The sequence below is a fragment of the Rhinolophus hipposideros genome, assembly GCF_964194185.1.
Source record: "Rhinolophus hipposideros genome assembly, chromosome: 1".
Lineage (NCBI taxonomy): Eukaryota > Metazoa > Chordata > Mammalia > Chiroptera > Rhinolophidae > Rhinolophus > Rhinolophus hipposideros.
In genome coordinates, this window is record NC_138047.1 from 38,571,038 (window position 1) to 38,596,054 (window position 25,017).

A 25,017-nucleotide genomic window follows, 5' to 3' on the forward strand; every position below is an offset into this window, starting at 1 on the left:
ACTGGAGAGTGTCCACTTACGCTGACCGTGTGTGTGTATGTGTGTATGTGTGTGTGTGTGTGTGTGTGTGTGTTTGTGGTGGCAACAAATCACTGTTCCGTCTAAAATACCAAGAGTTGAATTCTTATAGTTTTATTTATTTGCACAATATAATTAAGATATAATCAGGAAAACAACTCAGCAAGGAATGGCCAATACGATCACAAAGTATTCCCAAAACATATATAGCTCAAGGGGTAAATTGAAAGGCTATTTCAATAAACATGATGATAGAGTCCTGTGGCTTAAAATAAGTCACATTAGAGTTTTTTCCCCCATTATCTTAAATGGTTAAAACTTTTAAATAGAATATATTGGATTCTTTTTAAGCTCTAACTATAAGCCCAAAGTAATAAATCCCCACTGGGAGCTATGGTAAGTGCTTGATATAGTAGTCTTTCAATGAACTCTTGTTCAATGATAATGCAGGAATATTTCAATAATTACATTCTTGATTCCAACTACCTATGTAAAAATGTTTCTCTATTCCTGGTTAAATATCCTCATATAAGAATGGAAATAACTTTAATACCACCGCCTCCTTTTTCACCATCCCATTCATTTCCACACCACTTCTCTCTCTCTCTCAGTCTCTCTCTCTCAGTCTCTCTCTCTCAGTCTCTCTCTCTCTCTCTCTCTCTCTCTCTCTCTCTCTCTCTCATATACACACACACACACACACACACACACACAGTCCATACACACTAAGATTTAAAATCCTTCAGGTGGGAAATGTCTTAAGGTACTACTTGTCCTCATGAGTTCTTAATGAGTGATTTTCGATAAACAGTTTAGGATTTGCTTGTGGATTAAAGGGTCTGTCTCCACTATTGACCCTTCAACATTTCAGTGTCTAGCTTTGACTCCGATTATCCAGACTGAATCCCAAGCACGGCTTTAGCTCTTACTTTCTATCACTTGTGGGCTGACAGTACCTTTTAGGTTTCAATCCATTTAATTCTTTTTCCTTTCACTTCTCTAGGAATTAGTCTCTAGGGAAGAGATAGCAAAGAAAGGAAACAGAAAAAAACATAAGTGAAACCTAAACTTTGGCCACTTGCCAACCATCCAATTTATCACTCAACCTGTTCATGACTAAAATCTATCACCAAAGAACTGCAGTAAAATTAATGGGGTCAAACATTTTAATCTGTCCAATTATTCCACAGGGAATAAACAAGGCCCCTAGATTTATTAGGGCAACATGGACTTCCAAGTTGTTCAAATCAAGCTTTTATCCATCTGCCAACAACGGACACTGGCGAGTGAAAAGTGAGGTATAAAGTATTATCACAAACATCGAGGGCTCATGTCTCTACACGATGGAATTTGGTGCTAACATCCTTTGGATCTGAACTCCTAGATACTTTAGATTTTTGCTAACATGTTAGGCATTTCATCGATTATTATGAGTTGTTTATCATAATATAAATACAGATGAATAATTACATAGAACTCCAGCTATATTAAACAACAGGACCCTCCAGAAATCTTCCAAGGAAACGCCAACCCAGGGATGGGTTTATGTTTCTGACAGAGAATAAGTAAAGGATTGTTATAGCGAAAGAAGATTATATTTTGAACTTTGAAAATGAATACCTCAAGCTGTATAATGAGTTTTCAAATATAAATATGCACATCTCACGTAAAATTAGACAGCGGTCTACTAGATGCCTACTACCTTGGAATTTCCGTTTCATAGGTGAACCTGAAAGTTTAGTGTTGGCCTATTTCAAATGAGGATAACCCTGATACATTGCAGAAGTCACTCCAGATTCAGGTGGTTTCAGACACTTGAAATAATGAGTAACTCTCTTTCCTTTGCCAATTGTCCTGGAATATGCTACGAGGGCTCCATGCCCACTGTTCCCCCTCCTCCTGCTTGCTTAGCAGTAACAGAGGATTTGCTTAATTATAGCAGAGGAGTTGGTTAATTACAATATGGGAACTGATCTTTATAAGACAACTTTTCTATTAACTTAATTGTAATCTGGATGGTCAGCTTATTTTTAAGTTGACCCTTTAATTGGATTAAATAAAATTGACATTTTGAATAAGGGTCTTTGTTCCCCCAGAAAACCAGGAGATTGGGCTCACTAATGTCTGCTCTCTTAATGTTAATGACAGTATTGATGTATTTGGGGAAGCTATGGTTTGATAAGAAACAGTCCTATGGTTTAGGACTAAAAAAAAAAAAAAACAGTGATTTTCTTCCCCGTTTTAAAATTACAGTCAACAAGCCTTTCATTGGACCTTGGTAGCACAATGACCATTATCTCATTGAAATTGTGACTTGAAGAGCTAGTACTAGAGAGTAGAGGTTTCCTGTCCAAGGAATAGCCCTAGAGCTAGGTTTGGAGGTGGAAGAAGCAGTGGCACTCAGGGGTACAAGCATTTGTTGAGCCCTGTACTACCCTTTCATATATGGTGACTTTGACATTTTTTGTTTTTAATTAGAGTTTGTCAGGGTCACAATGGTTAGTAAAGTTACATAGGTTTCAGGTGTACAATTCTGTAATACACCATCTATATATCACATTGTGTGTTCACCACCCAGAGTCAGTTCTCCTTCCATCATCATATATTTGATCCTGTTTACCCTCGTCTACCACCCCCCTTCCCTTATCCTCTTACCCTCCCCCCCTTATCCTTGGTAACCATAAAACTATGGTTTTGTCTATCTCCATGTCTTTCATATTTAAAAGTAACCACAAACTCTGGGGACAAACATGTTATTGTTCTCTATGGCATAGATAAGGAAACAGATTCAGAGATGCCATGTCACTCACCCAAGTTCACACAGAAGAAGGTCAAGATGATTTTCCTTGAAGTCATTCAATTCTAAGAGAACTAGTAAATGGCAGGTCAAGAAATGAAAATGGGTCTATAAGACTTTATGACTGTATCTTTCTACCAGTAAACATTACCTCCAGGACTAATCCAATTCCTGGAAAGTTCATTGCATTTCTGAGGAGACCACAAGTTTAGAGGACACAAACATAAATGGTCAGTTTGAGTACTGTACAAAGGTGTGCGACTGAGTGCTTGAGGGGGTTGCCACTCAGCTAATACTCTTGTTTTCCAAGCCCAGTACCAGCGGAGGATGTATCTGCCAAGAGGAAGGGACCCTTTCTTTGTCCACTTGCATTGGGTGCTTTCTTCTAATTTATACATGTTCTGAAGGAGGTCTCATATGGAGGGAATCTTAGAGTGTACAGGTGGAAATTTGTGCTTGATTTGGAGACTTCCAGAAAGCTCTCACGTGTTGCACAAATAGTAGTAACCTACATTTGATAGCTCTTTTAGCCACAGGGCCTTCGCATACTTCACATGCCCTTACTCTTCTCTTTCACTCTCATTTAGAAACCCAAAAGCCACTCAGTGTGGGCTGTGATTCCCCCTTGTTACAAATTAAAAATTAAATTAAAAAACTAATTAAAAGCTGTGCCACCTGCCCAAAGTCGTACAGCTGGTAAACCAAGAGGATTCAAGCATAAGTCTGTTCCCACCTCCTTCCTTTTATTTTTGCAGTTCTATGCTTTCAGCCTAAATAACCTAGCTTTTTCAGCTAACCACTAGGATGCCTTGGCTGCCTATCTGCAATCCCAGCTCTGTTCTGACCTCAGCAAATCCAATAAATATTTCTGTCCCTCAGTCAACAAAGCTCACTAGCCAACACAGACATGGGGAGAGGATGGTTCGTTAGGCTGGTGAATGGAAATAGCTCAAACGTTCAAACTTCTTAAAGGTAGTCTCAGTCACGGAAGGTTCTTGGATCAAAAATAGGATAGGCAATGTGATTATCTTGTGTCTGAAACAGTTCCTCCCTTCCAGGGAGAGTACTCTGAAGGTCAGGAAAAGAGTTTGTCTTGGGGAAGGCACTGGCAAACTAGGCAGATGGTTAAAATAATGAAGTCTTTGTTAGCTCAGGCACATTTTTAGGAAATACCACCTGATCAGTGCTAGCATGTACCCTGTCATTTAATAAAATGGGCAAAGGAGTAATTTGCAAATTGGACTTTGCAAATTGCCAGTACCTATCTAATTACTGTTTAATCAAAATAATCACTTCGTCATTGGCATTCGATTTTTAAAAATACAGGCCATTTGTTTGGAAGCTGCCTACAGTAAAAACATTATAGCATGTTTGGGACTTTTAGCAAATATTTAATAAAGATTCCAGAATAATTTAAATCAAGAAACCTTGTCTAATCAATGGTGATATTAATGACAACAACAAAAACCCGAATCACTGTACACATACATTATTAAATGTCCAATGCCATGTTTATATCAGAAATTCAAATTGGGCGATATAAATGTTGTTATAAAATGATGAGTACTGGTCACTATGTAAGTGAGACACAATAGAGCTTCTTCTGAACTATTTCCATAATACTGAGTGCTTATGTCTGCATTATCAACTGCTCAACCCCCTACCCTAGGGGTGTGAAAACTGTGGCCCGCGGGCCAACCCCGGTCCACAATCCATTGTTAATTGGCCCGCAGCAAATTCCAAAAACATATTTAGTTTACTTAAATAAACCAGGTGAGACAATACGTACTTCACCTCGCGTGAATGGCCCGGCTGTTTGTGTATTTTACTGCATATGGCCCTTGGTGAAAAACGTTGAAAAAAGTTTGGACACCCCTGCCCTAACCTCTGGCACTAAATGGGAAAACCAACAATCTATTTTTCATATCAGAATGACTACCATAATGGAAAGACAGTACAGAGCTAGCTCTTTTAAACCCTCCTCCCTACATATTGGGCTCCTGGGTAGTCTAGTTGCAAACCAAATAAACTAGCTAGAACAACAATGCTCTAATCCCTCGCTTGCTCTCTTGGAAGACTGACAACACCAAGTTCAAGGATACCAGGCTATATCAGAGAATGGCATGAAGTCTTAAGGGTCCAGGTATTTGGCAAGGAAGAAGCCCCAGCTTCTCTTGCTTTATTTCTTTTTCTCCATCTCCATCAATCTCCTCCCAAGGTCCTGGCATGAAATGGCCTCCCTGACAGGCCTCTGAGGGACCAATTGTTCATATTCATATTTTTTCTCCCTCTTTCTCTCTCTGTTGCTCTGTCTCATTTTTTTCTCTTCTTTTGCACAAAAACATGCATGCACATACCCTGTTTCCCTGAAAATAAGACCTAGCTGGACAATCAGCTCTAATGCGTCTTTTGGAGAAAAAATTAATATAAGGCCTGGTATTATATTATATTACATATTATATTGTATTGTATTGTATTGTATTGTATTGTATACCTGGTCTTATATTATAGTAAAATAAGACCGGGTCTTATATTAATTTTTGCTCCAAAAGACGCATAAGAGCTGATTGTCCACTTAGGTCTTATTTTTGGGGAAACACGATATACTGTCTGGACTAAATTTTGCCCACCCCCCACCCACAATACATATGTTAAAGTTCTAACCCCCAGTAGCTCAGAATACGACTCTACTTGGAAATAGTGTCTTTAAAGAGGAAAAGTTAAATGAGGTCACTGGGGTGGCTCTAATCCAGGATGACTGATGTTTTCATAAGAGGAGAATATTAGGGCACAGAAAGGTGCAGAGGGAAGACCACGTGATACCACAGGAAGGAGACAGCCATCTACAAGCCAAGGATGAGGCTTAGAACAGATCTTCCCTTATGGCCCTCAGAAAAAAACTAACCCTGCCAACACCTGGATCATGGACTTCTAGCCTCCAGAACTCTGAAGAAGTTCTATTATTTAAGCCCCCCAGTCTGTGGTACTTTGTTATGGCAGCCCTAGCAAACTAATATACACTACTTCAGTCTTCTTATTCTCTTTCTTCCAGTAAGTTCAACTAAACTGGCAATGGCTGAGAATTTTTCTCTACTTTTGTCTAACAAGAAGTGCTGTGGACACAAGGTAGAGGCCCCAGAATGGGCCCCAGAATTTTGTAATTTGAAGAAAATTGAGTCAGAAATTAAGAAGATATGCCACCTGTCCTTTTCCTGCACTAGTTCATTGTGTTCTGTTAAACAAACCACTTAAATTTTCAGGGCATCTTCTCATCTGTAAAGTGAGAGGCTTGAATTGGATGATCTCTAACGCCCACATTCTATACCCATGAGCTCCCTGGAGGAGGCTCACAGAAACAGGCAGTGGTTAGGACAATATTTAGTTTTCAAAATGTTTTTTAGTATAAATTATTTTAGCTTGAAGCTAGTTGTTTGGTTTTGCCTGCTCTGATGCTTTCCCGCCATGTAAACATATAAGCTTGGGGGGAACGTAAAGGGGGGTGAATGAACTCATACCCGTTGTGTAAACCGTGAATGAGGATTAAACGTGAGACTGAAATACCCCACGTTTGGAATATGTTTGAACCAAGCTGCGGGTAAGCCACACTTTCTGCACTTCATTTTTCTTGACGTTGGACCATAATGAATGCTCCGAGTTCTAAGAGAGATCTTGAGACAAGCCCTTCCAGATGTGGGTGTTGTTGCTCTTTGTTCTTTCACAACAACCTCCTGGCAATGTATTTATTCCTATCTCCTCAGGAACGTCTAGGAGACAAGACACAGTATGGCCTCTTTGAGGACTGGAAACCACTTTCCGCCTCAGTTGCTCTTTTTGCTGGAAAGGAGTTAAAAGTGCTCTGGGGCTGCTTTAAAGACATATAAAAACCACAAGCTGACACCCTGAGTACTGATTCATGTCTTCCAATGGAAAACAAAGGCAAAAATATTTCTAAATATAATGGTGCAAGGCTTAAGTTCTTAAGAAAGGGGTAGACCATGGACATAAATATCATTAATATATTCAGTGTTTGCTTGAAGAAAGCACCTATTGACACAAGATCATCGGCTACAAAAGCTCAAAGCCCCAAGGGAACCCACAGGGAGCACTGATGCAGCCAGGAGGCAACCAGGCTTGTTTTTAAATAAAAGGTTTGTTTTTCGTAAAGAACATGCAGAAGGTCTTTCCCCCTTGAATGGACCAGCTTTTGCAGAACACAGCACTTTGATAGTCCCCATAGCAAATTCTCCTCATGCCACTTGGAAAATAACATCCCCAATATGGCTGTTTAGGGAGGAAATTTTAACCACAGGAGACAGATGTGAAAACATCCAAATCATTCATGCTAGAACACAGGCCTCAGATTCGGCTTCGCTAGTGCCCCACGTGTGCTAGCCTGTGGGCTGATGAGTCTCTTCTGAGGCTGACTCCCTTGCAGGTGGATTCAGGTCCAGCCTTCCCTCAGGGAAGCTCCGGGCTGCCCAAGAAGTTGCTGCCAGGCATCATCTGCTCCCAATATTTCCCCCTCCTGGAGCCTGCTACACTGATGCTCTCTTCTCCCCTTCAGGTCTGAAGATCTCACCAGGGGAGCCTATTTATTGTTTTCCTGGGTTGTACAACAACAACAAAAGGACCCTGTTATTTAGCACATGTGCTCCCTAGAGGCAAAGAGGGCCACTCCTGAGCACAGAGCACGATTTTGTTTATTTAGTTACTTGCCTTCCGGGCAACACAGCTGGCCTGGCCTGGGAAGGGAAGAGGTGAGCTGTACCTGTAACACTTCTGTAACCCTCTGGGTGGCCTTGGAAGCAGGGGCTAAAGGGCACGGTGTGCTCAATGGAGCACACACAGAAACTAGATTTGTCTGAGGAGCTTATTAAAAATAGAACTCGGGGGCCCCACCCTCGTTAGGAATTAGAATCCCTAAAACAGTAGTTCTCAACCAGGAGCAATTTTGTTCCCCAAGAGACATGTCTGAAGACATTTTTGATCATCACAACTGGGGAGGTTGCTCCTGGCCTCTAGTGGGTGGGTAGGGGCCAGGAATGCTGGTAGGCATCCTTCAATGCCTCCCCCCCACCCGCCGCCCCACAGCAAAAATGATCTGGTCCAAAACATCAGTAGTGCTAAGATTGAGGAACTTGGCTCTGTGGGTTAGAGGGTTGCCAAGTACCTATGTTTGTAAGCCCTCCAGGCGCTTCCAGTGCACAGAGAGGTTTGAGAACTTCTGTCCATGCTTCGGCAGCCAGCTGACAACATCAAGATGCCAGGGCAGTTACAGTGGGTCGACGTGGACATGGAAGTCCACAGAATATGGTCAAATCAGTAGCACTAAAGACAATCATAGCCTACTTTACCAAGTTATTCTAAGACAGACCCATGGGAGGCTTTCATAATAAGATTTTCAATGGCATTGTGGGCAAAAGTAGGCACAGGTCCAGCTATCCCAGAAAGGCAAGGGTATGCTGAGCAGCTGCACCTCCGAAATACCAACCTCACGGCCAATTTTCCAACATTACCTTTACAGCTTTAATTCTTACAGAGTGTTTGCAAGCCCTCTTCTCAAGTGCATTGCACTTCTGGGTAAGACCCTATCTTCAACCTTAAGTGTCATAAGTTGATCACGGGAAGCAGAAGTTAATTCTAGGCCTTGTATGTTAGTCACTTGGTGTGCAACAGAAGGCTAAGAGAACCTATCTGTCTTTGGGGGAAAGATGTGAAAAAGTTCAGCAGAAACATCTCAACTATCTTCTAGTGCTCAAGCGAGTACCATGTTGAGAGTCAAATGGTTTGTGCTCTACTTTTTGTCACTCTGCTCAGTAGCAATATACTTTGGCCAGGCTTCTATCTCTGGGGGCCTCAAGGTCCTTGCCCATATTGATGCTTGACCTGTCTAACTCACTGCACTGCTACAAGCATTGCCAAGAGAATGTCTGAGAAAGGGTCTTTAAAAACTTACAATGGAAAAAAATGATTGTGCTTGTAGGTCGAAGGAAAGAAATTAGCAGTGTTAACCTATTGTAAATGGAAATGTTTGTCTATTAAGTCATGGAGTTAATGGAAGGTGTTTGCCATTTTCTTAGAATAATTATGAATGCTCATAGCTATAAAGAATCAGAAGAGAAATAGAAGCAGACTTTTTTTTCTGCATCACAATTTAAATGTTTAGACTTTTTTTTTATGGAACACAAAGGATATAATCAAAGTCATATGAGATTCACCAATACTGCTGTTTCCATTACACACTAAGCCTGTTTAATTAGGTCATGTAGACCCCATAAACAACAGACCAGATTTTGTTATTTTAGTTGCTTAAGGCATGATTCTTTCTGCAAATTCTACTGCAATCATTGTCTTTCTCCTGAAATGTTATTATTTCCATTACATAAAACCTGCATGGTGATGTGGCCACAAGTGAACTATTTCCCCCTTCATCCAGAATAACACATTTTATTTTACTCTGCTTACCTACAAGGGCACATGAGAAATCAATCCAATAAAACAAATTGGCTCCTTGCATTGTAATGAAACTGAACATTAATTATTTTATGATTAGTTGTACCACTCTATTCACGAATCCTTTGAGACACCATATTAATGTTCTTAAAAGTAAATATTACTAGCAATTATAAAAAAAAAAACTTGGCAATCACTTGATATAGATTGGAATGAGATGTGGGGGTGGTAAAAGCCAGGAAATATGAGTTGACTCAATGATCAGCCTCAGATGCCTGAATCAACTCCCCACTCCCAGTGCTGTATGTACTCCAAATACTTCCCAATCAATCCTACCCCTCTCATTTCCTCTATTATTCCTCATTCATCTATTGGGTCATCTCATGAGCACATGGGACTATCTTTACTTCTACATTTGGTATAGCACCTAATAATAACTATTGACAAAGGCAAAACTACCCCCATTTTACAGGTAGGGAAGATCAAATACCAAACTGTCAGACTTAGTCAAAGTCAGTACTTCTGAGAGATTTTCAGGGACTGCACCAATGTAAGCCTGTGGGTTAATCACTTGACTCTGGCCCCAAATCTTTCCGCCTATTTTCATTAAGCATTTTACAACACACTGTAACAGTCTTACCATTGTTTTATTAGTTATCTCACCTAACATGGTAGCATGATGTTTCTTATTTAACCATGAAGAAATAGGTAGCGAATAACTAAGGCCGTTTCTACATAAATGCAACGCCCTCCAGCTGTGGACGCGCCTATTATGAGTATGTTCTCAAGTTTAAGTCAAACAAAAGTTTGTGGCAATCTGGTGGAAAATACCTAACAGGATTTCCTCTGGTAACTAAAGCCATCCATCACCGGTGAGGAGGAGGAGATTTTCACTGAGGGCATAGCCACCAAATGTGTCCCCTGAGGAACTCTGACTTTAGAAGACAAGTACAAAAATGGTCATAGTAAAGTACCCAGAAATGTTACTGAGAGGAATATTGTGTGTATCACATGCAACTCCTGACCTGAAAAGGTTTCACCTTTCTCCTCCGCCTTTGTCCTACAACACAGAATGTTCCATAAATGTGCCTTATAAAGATGTGTTTAGCAGTCCTGCTTTACCTGGATTAGAACTCTGGATTAGATCTCAGAACCCTACGTTCCTACTCTAGTGCTTCTATTCCCGTATCACTTCTTTACAGAGTTTTACAGAAGCTGATGTGACACAGCTTCCTTGAACAAAGGCTCTAAGTGTCTCACAAGAGCCTTTGATTACCCTGAGGAAGCACAAAATGTTCATGAGAAATCACTCCTTTGTTTTTCTATAATTAGCCACTTCTCTTCCTCTTCTTGATTCTACACCTAATGATGCATTGCCTTGGTTAAACAACAACACAAAAAGAGATGGCAGATTGCATTTATTACACCATGATATAAACACTAGTATCAATGTGGAATTTCTACTCCTGAAACTCAGGATCATTATTTTATGCTGGTAGCAAAATCTAAATCTCTCTAACATGGTGTTAGCAGCCACCATTTCCTAATTACTTAGGACAATCTACCATTTTGTTTATTGCTTTATTTATAGCTTGTGCCAGTCATTATCCTGGCATGCCATTACGTGTAAAGCCTCACCTCTACGTCTGTTCTCCTTGCATTTTAGGGTGATAGTTGGGAAAGTATCCTGATTTTTCTGTCAAGTGATTTGCCTTAAATCGTGAAAAACGTATATGTGTATAATTTTTAAAAGGCTGCCAACTTGCATGAACACCTGGCAATTTTTATGGAGTCAAACACCCAGCAAATTATAAAAGAATTATGAGCATGGCTATAAATGTTTTGAAATGGTAAACACCACTCTTGAAGTCCTTTGTGCAAAATAGTCTGAGGTCCACCCTTATTTTAGTTTAATCTTTTGTCTGAGGGCCGAGTTCTAGCCCTTTCTATGTCTAGCCTTGTTTCTGGGTGGAGAAGGGAGAGAAGCTATAGTGCTTGTATCAACAGGTAGCCAGATGGTAGTTCTTTGCAAAGCATTGATTAGCTTTATTCCTTTTATAGTCACACACACACACACACACACACACACACACCACTGTGAGTAGTTACAAAGGACTGGGCTATGGCTATTGTTTAGGTTCCTTGGTATTCTCTCACCCTCTCTACCTCTCCATTTACTCTAGCCCAACTTTGTGCCAAACACCAGACTCTTACATTAGCCTCACAGGGCTCTCAGGACCACTTGAGCCCCACACAGGTGGGCAAACCTGGGCACCTTCCTTTGCACTATTCATCATCCGACAGGAGTCAAGCCAAACCACCCTCTCTCACACAGTTAAGGAAGAGAACATCTTTGTTATTGAAAATGAAAAGAAGAGGTTTCAAATGAGCAGCAGTCCTTACTCATAAAATACACAATCTGGTCCATCCAGTTCCTTCTTTTTCAGGTGACGATGTGGGGAAGTCAGCGATCAGGGTGAGCTGGACAAAATATGCTAAGGCTGGGTGGAGCTTGGCTACTGTAATTGCTTCTCTAATTATTCTCACTGAGAATGTGAAATAGTAGGGGACACAGAAAGTATAATATGTAAAGAAATTTGCATAGCAATTGGTTTCAGTCAACCATTGGCTAAATATAAACGTCTCAAAACCCAGTCACAAAAACCATACCAAAAACCTACCCCCAAGCCTGGCACCCAGAATACCCAGGGACTATAGGATGGGGGTCTGGATTGCTCCTGGGGTGGGACACCACGGTATTTGGGTTTTAGCTGTACCCCTTTCACCAGGCTGGCGACAAACCACTGTGTTCAGTGGGACCTCAACTTTACGCCTAACGACTAGGATCAGCAAGGACAGAAAAACACTTCTGGCAGCACCATCTTTTGCTACCTAGACCAGGTTTCTTTATGGTTTGGTGCACTGGGGGCTCCTACTAACTCTAGTGGGAATGCAGGAAGGAGGCACACGTGTAACTGGAGGTGGGGCGTGAGATCAGAACCCGTAGGCTGATTTTCTAAGTTGATTAGGGTTTCTCTCTGGAAAACCACTAAATTGCAATTCAGGTCCAATTAGTCTGTGTAAGTCACATTTTAGAGAACTCAGAATCAATCTGCTTGTTCTGCCAGATAGTTTAAGCCTGGTAGCATGGCATGTGTTTGGTTAAAAGCTCTTCCCCATGTAGCTTGAGTCTCCTTTGATTCATCTGTGATTCAAAAGCTGTGATTGAAAGAGCCTTCAAACTCACAGGTGTGCAGCTCACTGGGGACACTACACAAAAATTCAAAGCGCAGCAGCCATTGGTGTCCGAGCTCATTATTGTCATGGCCAGGAAAGGCCGAACATTGGAACAAGCGCCTTTCTGGGGTAGAAAGAAAAAAGAAGGAAACTGAAGACCCTCGACAAAGACAACATGTTCTGGAACTTCTGGAAGTAATCAGAGGGACCAAGCCAAGAGTGGATTACATTCATGTACAGTTTTACCTGGCCAAGTTCAGGAGATCGGACTGGTTGAAGGGGGTCCAGGAAGAGGATTTAATTAACTTGGTCCCACTGAACGTTGAGTCCGTTCCAAAGGCTGTTTTGAGTTTTGGGGTTTTTGTTTGTTTGTTTGTTTTAAACTTTAAATAAGGTAAATTTCCTTACTACAATCAGAGCAGCACTGTAGCCACCTCACGACATTAAAAGAGCTCTTGGTGCTTTACAGAAACCATGAAAGTCAAGGGTTCCCGGTGGCACAAAGAAGGCCACAAGGGCCATTGGCCAAGTGGAGCTACTGGACGCCTGAGGCCAGGGTCTGGACTACAGAAGTGTCTGTTGTCCCCTTCCCAGAAAGTCCCCAGCAGTGTGTTCTTCCCTTCTAGTCCTCTAGTCATGCAGAGTCTCAAGAAGTGGGGAACTCATTTTATACTCTGTCAGTAGAGTACGTCGTATTTACCTACTGAGTTAGGTCTGGGACAATAAAACAGTCAGATGTTTCCTAGTTCCTCCTCTTCCAATGATTCATTTTTAAGTACAAGATTTTAGAATTTTTAAAAAGATGTTAGAACTTTGAAATTTCTCCCCTTGTCGCTTGAGCCTATGATGCATACAAATGGGTTTTCGTTTGCAGAAAATGATTCCGTTCCAACTTGTTTGGTTTAACCTGTGCTCTCATCTCTGCAGAGTGTATGTATTCACAGGTCTCCCAATACCTGGACTGCTGTCACCTAAACGGATGCCACCAGAGGCACTGCTTACTGCACAATTTAAAATGAAAAGTATGCTTGCAGAGGACAGTGACAACAGCTTCTTGTCAGCTGCAGGGCGAGTCCACCACAGCTAGGCTGCTCCCACTTTGCAACCAGCTGCAATGAGTATTTAATTTCTGCCATCCTTGCATGGGGAATCTCTGATAAATGTTGACTTAGCCATGTGCTTAACACCGGGAATTTAGTATTTTTGATTGCTCCAGTTATTTTTGTTCAGGCTACCGATCAATATCAAATCTAATGCCATTTAAATAAAATAAAATGGCACAGCAACTACACTGTTCAGCTAACAGCTCCAAATGACAATGGGGTTCACTTGAATGTACTCCAACCCCAACCTCAGAGTCAAGGGCCATGCCAGCTTGTAAAGCTTATTAAGAACAAGGGTTATTGCATGACAAACAGATCTTTCTGTCCAAAATGGCCCAGAGTGGTTACAGATTTAAGTGTCCTTGCTTATTGGGGTCAAACATTTGTCTTTAAAAATAAAGGCGCTGGATTACATGCTAAAAATAAATGCCAGAAATGTGTTCTATGGCTTCAGGATTCTCCAGTGGGTGGGTGGAGCTATTCACCGAGTTAGGATACAGATAGCAATTGAATATACTTCAGCAAAATGCTCTCTAAAATCATGTTGACTTGGCAAAGTTACGTTAAAGAGGTTGGGTTGAATAAAATGATTTCTCTGAGGAACAGAGTGAATAATTAGTGCCAAACTACTTGCACAGTGAAAAGCTGAGAGATCTGGTGGTTTCTAAGAAGCTGATCAGCATATTCCATTGCTCTTTTTTTTTCCTGAAAGAAATTTATAGGTCATGACTCTTTTTTATTCCAGTCGTTAACAATTTACATCAAACAGAAAAAGCGGACACCTATTCAGTTGTGTGTCAGATACTCTTAGGATCACTGAACAGTTCTGAATACAAATTCTGAATACAAGAATGAGATGCTCAGACAATGGACTGTATTAATTAAGCTCAGCAGATAAAAATACACAAGAGTTGAAACAGGAGGATTTAACATGTAACAATAGCTTTAAAATCTGTAAGCTCACTCTAAGTCATAAAAAATAGGCCGAGAAGCTTGAAAGAACACAGATTTACTAAGTTTTTAAAAGAGGCAAACACCGAAATAAAAATGTTAAAACGGGAAATGCTAAACTCCTTAAACATCTTTATAAGTATACATAAGTGAAATTTGGAGAATAACAAACTCACGCAGATAGTTTGGACAAAAAAAAAAATAGGTAAGGGAATATTTGGCAAACACATACACACATAAATCAGGTGCTCCAGATGACACATATCCTTGGGGAATAAAAGATTTTGACTAATATGCTTACTGAACACTGATGCAGTAAAGATGAATAATTAGTTCTGAAAAATTACTTTGCACACAGGGGGACATCAGAAGATTGGAAAAAGACCAACAACATGTGATAGTGCTGTAGAAAGAAAACAGAGGAAAGAGTAGTGAAAAATTAGTGTGGGATATATGCAATTGTTGGTTTAACAAATTGTGGAATCAATATTAGGGAGACAAAATCTAAAGGGTTCAAAATGCGAGGGATAAATAAACAATCTGCATTTAAATTATCACAGAATTCTTGAGATTATCTTGAAAACTTTAATACTGCTCATGTTTTAGTTAAGAATGTAAAGGAATGGAGACAGCGGGATGGGGTGGGGGGACACAATAAGTCGAAAGTGCAGTGTCTTGGGAGGGATTTTATTTTCACTGTCAGTCCAAAGATTCAAAAGGGGGGCTGAAAATGGACAGAAATCACAAACAAATGTGGTATGAAGCCCAGTTGTGAGGAGGTGTTTCAGAGGGTATCTTAACAATCCGCCACCACGTTGACTTGACTCAATACCCTGACGAATGACCTGCGACAGACAGGGTGCCATGAAATTTATGGATGAAGTCAGGTGGGGTGTGCCACAGAAGACCCAAGACAGGAGGAAGAAGTTAAATATGTTAGACATGGACACATTTTCAGTTAGAGAGAATCCACCAAAAACAGACATGAATAGGCTGAAGAAATTTAGAAAGTCACATTGTAGGGATGAAAAAATTAAACATGAATTCACACTGAGCAAGAATGGGGGTGGTATGGAGAGGGAGGACATGGGTATTTGAGACTCCATTCTAAACTATATTTAGAGCATGTGACCCTGAGTGATGTTTAACCAGGTGAAAATCCCTCCCCCACCCTCCCCTATTCTGCTTCAGGAATAATCTAGCAAAGATGAAAGCTGAAGTAGAAGGATCTCACATCCACCTAGCCTGCCCAGGTGCCAGATCATTTCTCATGGGCCTCACTGACTGGTCACAAGAATTCTGTGCTGTAGGAACCATCATTCACACTTTACAGACGAGACGACTGAGGCCAAGAGGTCAAGGCCACATGAGACACAGAGCTAAAAAGTGTCAGGTGTGGGGTTTGCCAATAGAACAGCCCGCCTCCAAAGCCCCAATTTCAGATGCCCTCATGGCTTCCTCTCTCACTTCCTTTTAATTTCTGCTCAAATGCCACGTTCTCAGAGAGGCTGTTTTATATAAATAAACCAGGGCAAGGTGATGCTATTTATTTCATACCACTTATTTATATCTGACATACTATGTTTGCTTGTTTACTGCCCTCTCACTGGACTATAGTTTACTGCAGACTCCTCAGAGCCTAGAACATGCTTGATATTTCATAGGTACTTGATAAGTCTTTGTTATAAAATTATACATTTCCTAGCAATGAGTGCTTTCTTTTTACTATCCAAATGTAAATGTAATTCATCTCAGTGGATTGCCTAGTTTAGAAAAATCACATGTATAAAACAAAACATGGAACAAAGGATGAGAACTTCTAAGAAGTGGGGAGGGAAACGTCTTGCTGGATTTTTTCAGAACATTAATTTACTTCTACTGGACAAAGAAGTCAATCTGCTTCTGTAAATTGCTGTTTTCATGAAAAGAAATTCCCTGCATTTGTTAAATGTGAAACAAATACAGAATCTGAAGGAGAATCAAGTCACTGCATTCCTTTGGGATCCACATGCCTCATCCAACCCCGTCAACCACACCAAGAAAGTAAGAGGAGATGGATGTATGTTCAGAGAAACCAACGAAAAAGTGAAAAGTCAGTTCATCACTCTGATGCTTTCTTTATGATACTAAACAACTGAATGGAAAGGGGGGAGGTTAAAAAAACAACAACTCAAATTGACCACATTTCCCACAGAATAACCTAAACTGGGTGGTTATTTTGTTAATTGAAGAAACAATGCTTGAGATGACGTCATAGGAATGGTGGCAGCGAGGTGATCTTCTTGAGTTCTCCTCCGGAACTCACTACAAATTCAACATCTATAACCCATCAAAGGACACTCTGCTCATCACACCGAGCAGCTAAGAGACTTGTCCGAGGATTACTTGAAGGTGGGCAAACCAGGCGAGCAGGGGAAGAGGGAAGGGAGCAGAGTGGAGATACGGCCCGCATCTGCGGCTGCAGGGGCCTCAGGACACAGAACAGAGATCACAAGAGCCAGGAGGTGGGCTCTTCCCATTTGTCCCATAGCTGATCTCTCCTGCTGAGAGAGCAGCTTATCCAGCCTTTGGGGCAGTGACCTCAGCTGAGATCTCTGGCTGGGCCCGAAGTTGGACAAAAAAGGCAAAAGGCAAACTCCATACCTGGGCCCCTCCCCCCACTCTCCCCAGCAATCCTACCCTCACCCTTCCAGAGTCTCAAACTGGTCCCTGAACTGAAGAGTAGTGTCAGATTACAGAGAAGCTGTAGTGCTGAGGATGTAGAAAAAGCTGCTTTACAGCTGTGACCTAGGAAAGAGGCCGGAAAGAGTGTGACACTACTGGGCTGGGCAATGGAAGACACCTCCCTTCCCAGACCCCACCTTTTCTGGGCTGCAGTGCAGGACAATTACAGCTACAGAGACACACTCAGAGGTCAACAGCAGTTGGCAGAGGCAGCTCTGGGCTTTCAGCAGCTCAGAAATCTCACGCCCTCCATACCCTCCTACAGAAGAAGTGCCCTAAGACTCAGGAGACCTGGGCACAGAGAATAAACCCACCTTCCAGCGGCTGGCTGTGGTGCTCTCAGAGAGCATTATGTGCAGGCAAGAGCAGAAACTGTACTGACTTTGTAAAAACTACCATCCACATCCCATAGCCCCACTCCTCTAGAACTACAGTGTCAGGGTCACCCTGGGAGCCAGGTGGCTGGCTCTGCCTACAGAAGACGCAGAGGCCTCTTTGTACAACAGAAGACAACCTGGAGATTGTTTGGTGGGCTTAAGCCAAGACTGGCGCTACATTTTTTTTTTGTATTTTTGGTATTTCTGCCTGTGTTAAGTGTGGGTAATTGGTTGTTTTTACATGTGAGAGTATCTGTTTTTTTTCTTTGTTGTTGTTGTTGCTGTTGTGCTTGTTGATTTGTTTTGTTCTGAAATTGGCCTACCAGGGCCCAGCTCAAGAGGCACAAGATTCAACACAGCAAGAGGCCAACTCCAGACCAAACCAGAGTATTACCGGGTTTGACCTACAAGTGACACACCCAGAGGAAATTCTCGACAGACACAAGAGCCCACAGGGGCCAAGCCTCATTTGAGCGGTCAACCCTCATGCAGCAGTTCATTTACCGTGGGCATACACAATTCTCACAACTAGTCAGCCTAGTAGTCAATCACATTTACTGACAAGCCAAAAGCAATTAAAGCTCAACTTTAACAGGAGAATACACAAGGGTCACCTTTGGAGCACACACACAGGAGAATAGGGAAGTGGTGCAAGTCAAAATTAAAGGAACCATACTACATAAGATCACCCAGCAAACACCGAGAACCCTAGGGGTTATACCTAATACATCAAAGCAAACAGAGAATCAGCCAGAATGGGGAAACAAAGAAACATGTTCCAAATGAAAGAACAGAAGAAACCTCCAGAATTGGAATCAAATGAAATAGAAGTAACCAACCTATCAGAGACAGAGTTCAGACACTGATGATAAGAATGTTTAAGGAGCTTAGTGACAATATAAAGATAGAGAAATCATAAATAACAACCAATTAGAACTAAACAACCAGTTAGAACTAAAGAATACAATAACTGAAACACAGAACACACTTGAAGGAATTACCAGCAGGTTAAATGAGGCAGAGAATCTAATCAGCAATTTAGAAGACAAGTTAACAGAGATCATCCAAGCAGAACAACAAAAGGAAAAGAATAAAAACAATGAAAATGGTTTAAGAGACCTCTGGGATAACATCAAGCACAACAACATGTGCATCATAGGAATATCAGAAGGTGAAGAGAGGAAGCAAGGGATTGAGAACATATTTGAAGTAATAATGACCGAAAACTTCCCTAACTTGAAGGAAACCGACATACAAGCCCAGAAAGTACAGAGAGTTCCAACCAGGATAAACCCAAACAGGTCCACACCAAGACACATTATAGTTAAAATGGCAAAGCTTAAAGACAAAGAATCCTAAAGGCAGCAAGAGAAAGACAGCGGGTTACATACAAGGGAACTCCCATAAGACTATCAAAGGACTTTTCTACAGAAACTTTGCAGACTATAAGGGAGTGGCAGGAGGTATTCAAAGTGATGAAAAACAAAGGCCTACAACCTAGATTGCTTTATCTGGCAAGGCTATCATTTAAAATTGAAGGAGAGATAAAGAGATTCCCAGAAAAGAATAAACTAAAGGAATTCATTACCACCAAGCCAGCAATGTAGGAAATGTTAAAAGGGCTTCTGTAAACAGAAGAAAGATGAAAACAATCTAACTAATGAAGACCAGAAATACAAACAACAAAAAGGAATAATTATGTACCTATCAATAATCACTTTTAAATGTAAATGGATTAAATGCTCCAATCAAGAGACATAGGGTGGCTGAGTGGATAAGAAAACAAGACACTTGCATATGCTGTATACAAGAGACTCACCTCAGATCAAAAGACACACACAGGCTGAAAGTGAAGGGTTGGAGTAAGATATTTCATGCAAATGGAAATGAGAAAAAAAGCTGGAGTAGCATTACTTATATCTGACAAAATAGACTTTAAAATGAAGAACATACTAAAAGACAAAGATGGGCACTACATAATAATAAAGGGATCAATCCAACAAGAGGAGATAACCCTAATAAACATCTATGCACCCAACATAGGAGCACTTAAATACATAAAACAGATATTGATTGACATAAAGACAGAGATCAACAGTAACACTATCATAGCAGGGGACTTCAACACACCACTGACAACAAGGGACAGGTCCTCCAGACGGAAAATATATATGGAAACAGTGGCCTTAAATGACACATTGGACCAGTTGGATTTAATCGATATTTTCCGAGCATTTCACCCCAATGCTGCAGAATACACATTCTTCTCAAGTGTATATGAAACATTTTCCAAGATAGATCACGTTAGGCCACAAAACAAGTCTCAATAAGTTTAAGAAAAGTGAAATCATACCAATTGTCTTCTCTGACCACAGTGCTATGAAATTAGAAATCAACTATAGGAAAAAAAAAGGAAGACACACAATACATGGAGGCTGAATAACATGTTACTAAATAATGAATGGGTCAACAATGAGATCAAGGAAGAAAACAGAAGATATCTCGCGACAAACGAAAATGAAAACACAACGACCCAAAATCTATGAGATGCAGCGAAAGCAATCCTAAGAGGAAAACCTAAAGACACAAGAAAAATCACAAATCAACAGGTTATCCTTAAACTTAAGGGATCTGGAAAAAGAGCAAAATAAGCCTAACAGGAGTACAACGAAGGCGATAACAAAGATCAGAACGGAAATAAATGAAATAGAGACAAAAAAAAAAAATACAAAAGATCAATGAATCCAAGAGCTGTTTTTTCGAGAAGATAAACAAAATCAACAGAACTTTAGCCAGACTCATCAAAAAAAAAAAAAAAGAGAGAGAGGACCTAAATTAATAAAATCAGAAATGAAAGAGGAGAAGTGACAACAGACACCACAGTAATACAAAAAATTTTAAGAAAGTACTATGAGCAACTATATGCCAACAAATCAGACAATCTGGAAGAAATGGACAATATTCTAGAAGCATACAACCTTCCAAGGCTAACTCAAGAAGAAACAGAAAACCTGAAGAGACTGATTACCAAGGAAATTGAATCAATAATCAACAAGCTTCCAACAAACAAAAGCTCTGGGCCAGTTGGTTTTACAGTGGAATTTTACAAAACATTTAAAAAAGAATTATCACTTATTCTCCTCGAATTATTCCAAAAAATCCAGATGGAGGGCAGGCTCCCAAACACTTTTTACGAGGCCACTATCACCCTGATCCCCAAATCAGACAAAGACATTACAAAAAAAGAAAACTATAGGCCGATATACCTACTAAAGATAGACGCAAAAATCCTAAACAAAATATTATTGAACAGAATTCAGCAATACATTAAAAAGATCATACACCATGATCAAGTGGGATTCATTCCTGGTGTGCCAGGTTGGTTCAACATCTGCAAATCAATTAATGTGATACACCACATTAACAAAATGAAAAATAAAAATCATATGATCATATAAACATATGCAGAAAAAGTATTTGACAAAATCCGGCAGTCATTTATGATGGAAACTCTTAAGAAAATGTAATAGCATAACCATATCTCAATATAATAAAGGCCATATATGATAAACCCACATCTAACATACTCAATGGGGAAAAGCTAAAACCATTCCCCTTAAGATCACAAACAAGGCAACATTGCCCACTTTCTTTACTTCTATTCAACATAGTTCTGGAAGTTCTAGCCAGAGCAATCAGACAAGAAAAAGAAATAAAAGGCATCCAAATTGGTAAGGAGGAAGAAAAATTGTCATTATATGCAGATTACATGATACTCTATATAAAGAACCCCAAAAATTATTAGAACTGATAAATGAATTTAGTAAAGTAGCAGGATACAAAATTAATATTCAGAAATCAGTTGCGTTTGTATATACCAATAATATAATATCAAAAGGAGAAATTAAGAAAACAGCCCCATTTACAATTGCTTCAAAGATGATAAAATACCTAGGAATAAATTTAACCAAAGAAGTAAAAGAACGGTACTCAAAAAAATTACAAGACATTAAAGAGTGAAACTAAAGAAGATACAAATAGATGGAAACACATAGCATGCTCATGGGTAGGAAGAATTAATACCGATAAAATGTCCGTACTGCCTAAGGCAATATATAGATTCAACACAATTCCTATCAAACTACTAAGGACATTTTTCACAGAAATAGAACATGTAATCCTAAAATTTATATGGCACCATAAAAGATCCGGATAGCCACAGAATCTTGAGAAATAAAAACAAAGTAGGAGGTATCACGATACCTGATATCAAATTATACTACAAGTCTATAGTAATCAAAACAGCATGATACTGGCATAAAAACAGACATATAGATCAATGGAACAGAATAGAGAGCCCAGAAATAAATCCACACCAATATGGTCATTTAAACGACAACAATGGAAGCAAGAATTTACGGTGGGGTTAAAAACAGTTTATTCAATAAATGGTGCTGGGAAACCTGGACAGACACATGCAAAAAAAAAAAAAAAAAAAAAAAAAAAAAAGAAGCTGGACCACCTCCTTACACCATATACAAGAATAAATTCAAAATGGATTAAAGACTTAAATATAAGATCTGAAACCACAAAACTCCTAGAAGAAAATATAGGAAGAAAGTTTACGGACAATACTTGGAGTAATATTTTTACTGATATATCCCCTCAGGCAAGGGAAGTAAGAGAAAAATAAACATGGGATTACGTCAAACTAAAAAGTATTTTCACAGCTAAGGAACCCTCAATAAAACAAAAAGGGAGCCGACTGAATGGGAGAAGATATTTGTCAATGATATATCTGATAAGGGGTTAATATCCAAACTTTATTAAAAAACTCAGTCAACTCAACACCAAAAAAACAAACAATCCAATTAAAAAATGGGCAGAGGACATGAAGAGACAATTTTCTAAAGAGGACATACAGATGGCAAACAGACATATGAAAAAATGCTCAACCTCACTAATCATTAGAGAAATGCAAATAAAAACCACAATGAGATAACACTTCACTCTGGTTAGAATGGCTATCATCAATAAATCAACAAACATAAGTGCTGGCAAGGATGTGGAGAAAAGGGAACCCTTGTGCACTGTTGGTGGGATTGCAGATTGGTGCGGCCACTATGGAAAACAGTATGGAGGTATCTCGAAAACTTGAAAATGGAACTGTCTATGACCCAGAATTCCCCTCTTGAGTATCTATCCAGAGAATTCCAAATTACTAATTCAAAAAAATCTATGCACCCCATATATTTATTGCAGTGCTATTCACAATAGCCAAAACATGGAAACAACTGAAAAGCCCATTGGTAGATGACTGGATTAAGAAATTGTGGTACATTTATACAATGGAGTATTACGCAGCCATAAAGAATGAAATCTTACCATTTGCAACTATATGGATGGACCTGGAGAACATTATGCTAAGTGAAATAAGTCAGACAGAGAAAGACAAATACCCTATGATCTCACTTATATGTGGAATCTAAAAAATAGAATAAATGAACAAATAATTAGAAACAGTCTCAGAGACATAGAGGAAAAACTGAGGGTTGATAGATGGGAGGGATGGTGAGGGGATTAGAAAGCACAATCAGTAACCACAAGATGGCCACGGGAATACAAAAGTCAATTTGGGGAATATAATCAATAGTGTTGTAAAGATTTTGTAGGGTATCCAACGGACACGTGTCCCATTTGGGAGACCACCTCAGGGAAGATGTAGATGCCTGATCACTGCACTGTTCACCTGCAGCTGAACAATAATGAATGTCAACTACAATTATATATATACACACATATATACACACATATATGCAATATAATATATAATATATAATATATATTATATATATAAACAACAAATATATATAAACAGAAACAAAAATATGTATATAATATATATTATATATATAAACATAAATATATGTGGAGTACAGCATAAGGAATAGAGACAGTGGAAATATAACGGTTGTATGCGATGACAAAGGGGTAGTAGATTGGGGGAGGGGGGTTATCATTTTGTGAGGGGTATAAATGATAAATGTCTAACTATTACAGTGTTTTGTACACATGAAATAAAAAATATATAAAAATAAAAGAAACAATGCTTGAGTTATAGGGAACACTTTGTTTTTCTTAGTGTCCTTTACCCTCCCCTGTCTTATGTTTGAGTCCTAGACACCATTTCTGCCTACTTGCCACTTGGACTTAAATTCTCTGAAGCAGACTATAAGTGTTTGGAGGCTCTTTATGGAGCATTAGCACCTCTCCGGTGTTTAACCATTTTTTATGATGTTAAAAGAAAATATAATTCCCTGATGAGATTGGGCTGCTCTCCTGAGTAGACCCCTAAAAGAAGGGTACCTCGAGGGAAAGGGTACCTCTAGTCATCAGACACCAATACACCACCAAATACCACGTGGGTATCTTTTCTAGAGAGAAAAATGTGCAGGGAGTAAAGAAAGGAAGTTGTCTTGTAGAGAAGGAAAGAGAAGAACATGAAAAGAGGTAACATTGATCAATCATGCCGTGTGCCAGCATGGTACTGGGCTGCTGGTGCAGGACCTCATTCGGTCCTCACTAACTCCATAACGCTGATCTCAGAGCAGTGAAAGCAGCAGCCCGAAGACACACACCTAGTAAGCGGCAGAGCCAGGGTCTGACTCTGGCTGGCGTCCACACTCATGGTCATAATGCTCCAGACCTGCACAGCCCTGATGACACCTCAGACCTTCTACTTTTGATGGTTCTCAGGTGTTTTTGTATGAAAACTGCAGCAGCTTCTTGGTGGGAAGGCTCATTCCAGGTGCACTTACAACAAAATTCCTTTGATCCTCTTGAATCTATCATCAATTAGCTCATGAAGTCAAAAACGTTTTTTGGCTGACCACTTTAAAGACATCTTGGGGACCACTCGTAGTCTGCCATCTTATGCCTACTTCAGTGGAAAAAATAATCATATATGCTAGAAAGCTCTGTCTTCAGCATAATGTTAACTGGCCAGAAAAACTACCCAAATATTTTGCCCAGAAAAGATTCATCTGTAAAGCCATTTGTTTTTCTGGTTCAGAATCCATCTCGGTGCCCCAATCTGGCCCTAGTGAATTATAAAGGTCTGGAGCAACCTGCCACACTCCCCAGCAATGCCATCGCCATGGCAACAAAGGCAGATGCCCGGGAAAAATGCCCTGATTCTAAAATCAAGATGCCTGTGCTCCAGGTTGGCTGGATCATCTAAGGCAGCTGCCTTAACCTCCATGAATCTTTGTTTTCTCATTGATAAGATGGCGATTCACTCTTTTCTGTGAGGTTCAAATGAGGTCATTTATCATCACCGTGGCTGTTGACAGTGTAC

The 25,017-nt window shown here is 40.0% G+C and overlaps 1 protein-coding gene across 5 annotated transcripts in view; it reads right to left on the bottom strand.

Moving 5' to 3' along the window:
• The window catches only part of LNX1 (ligand of numb-protein X 1), a 109,095-nt gene that overhangs the window by 47,699 nt on the left and 36,379 nt on the right, over positions 1–25,017 (bottom strand). The window contains exon 1 of one of the 5 annotated variants that reach the window (XM_081047172.1): positions 11,672–11,730. The exons of the other annotated variants lie outside the window; for them this stretch is intronic. The gene's annotated coding sequence lies outside the window, so the exon portion shown is untranslated. Of the gene's footprint in view, positions 1–11,671; positions 11,731–25,017 lie in introns of those variants that run through there. 5 annotated transcript variants of the gene reach the window in all.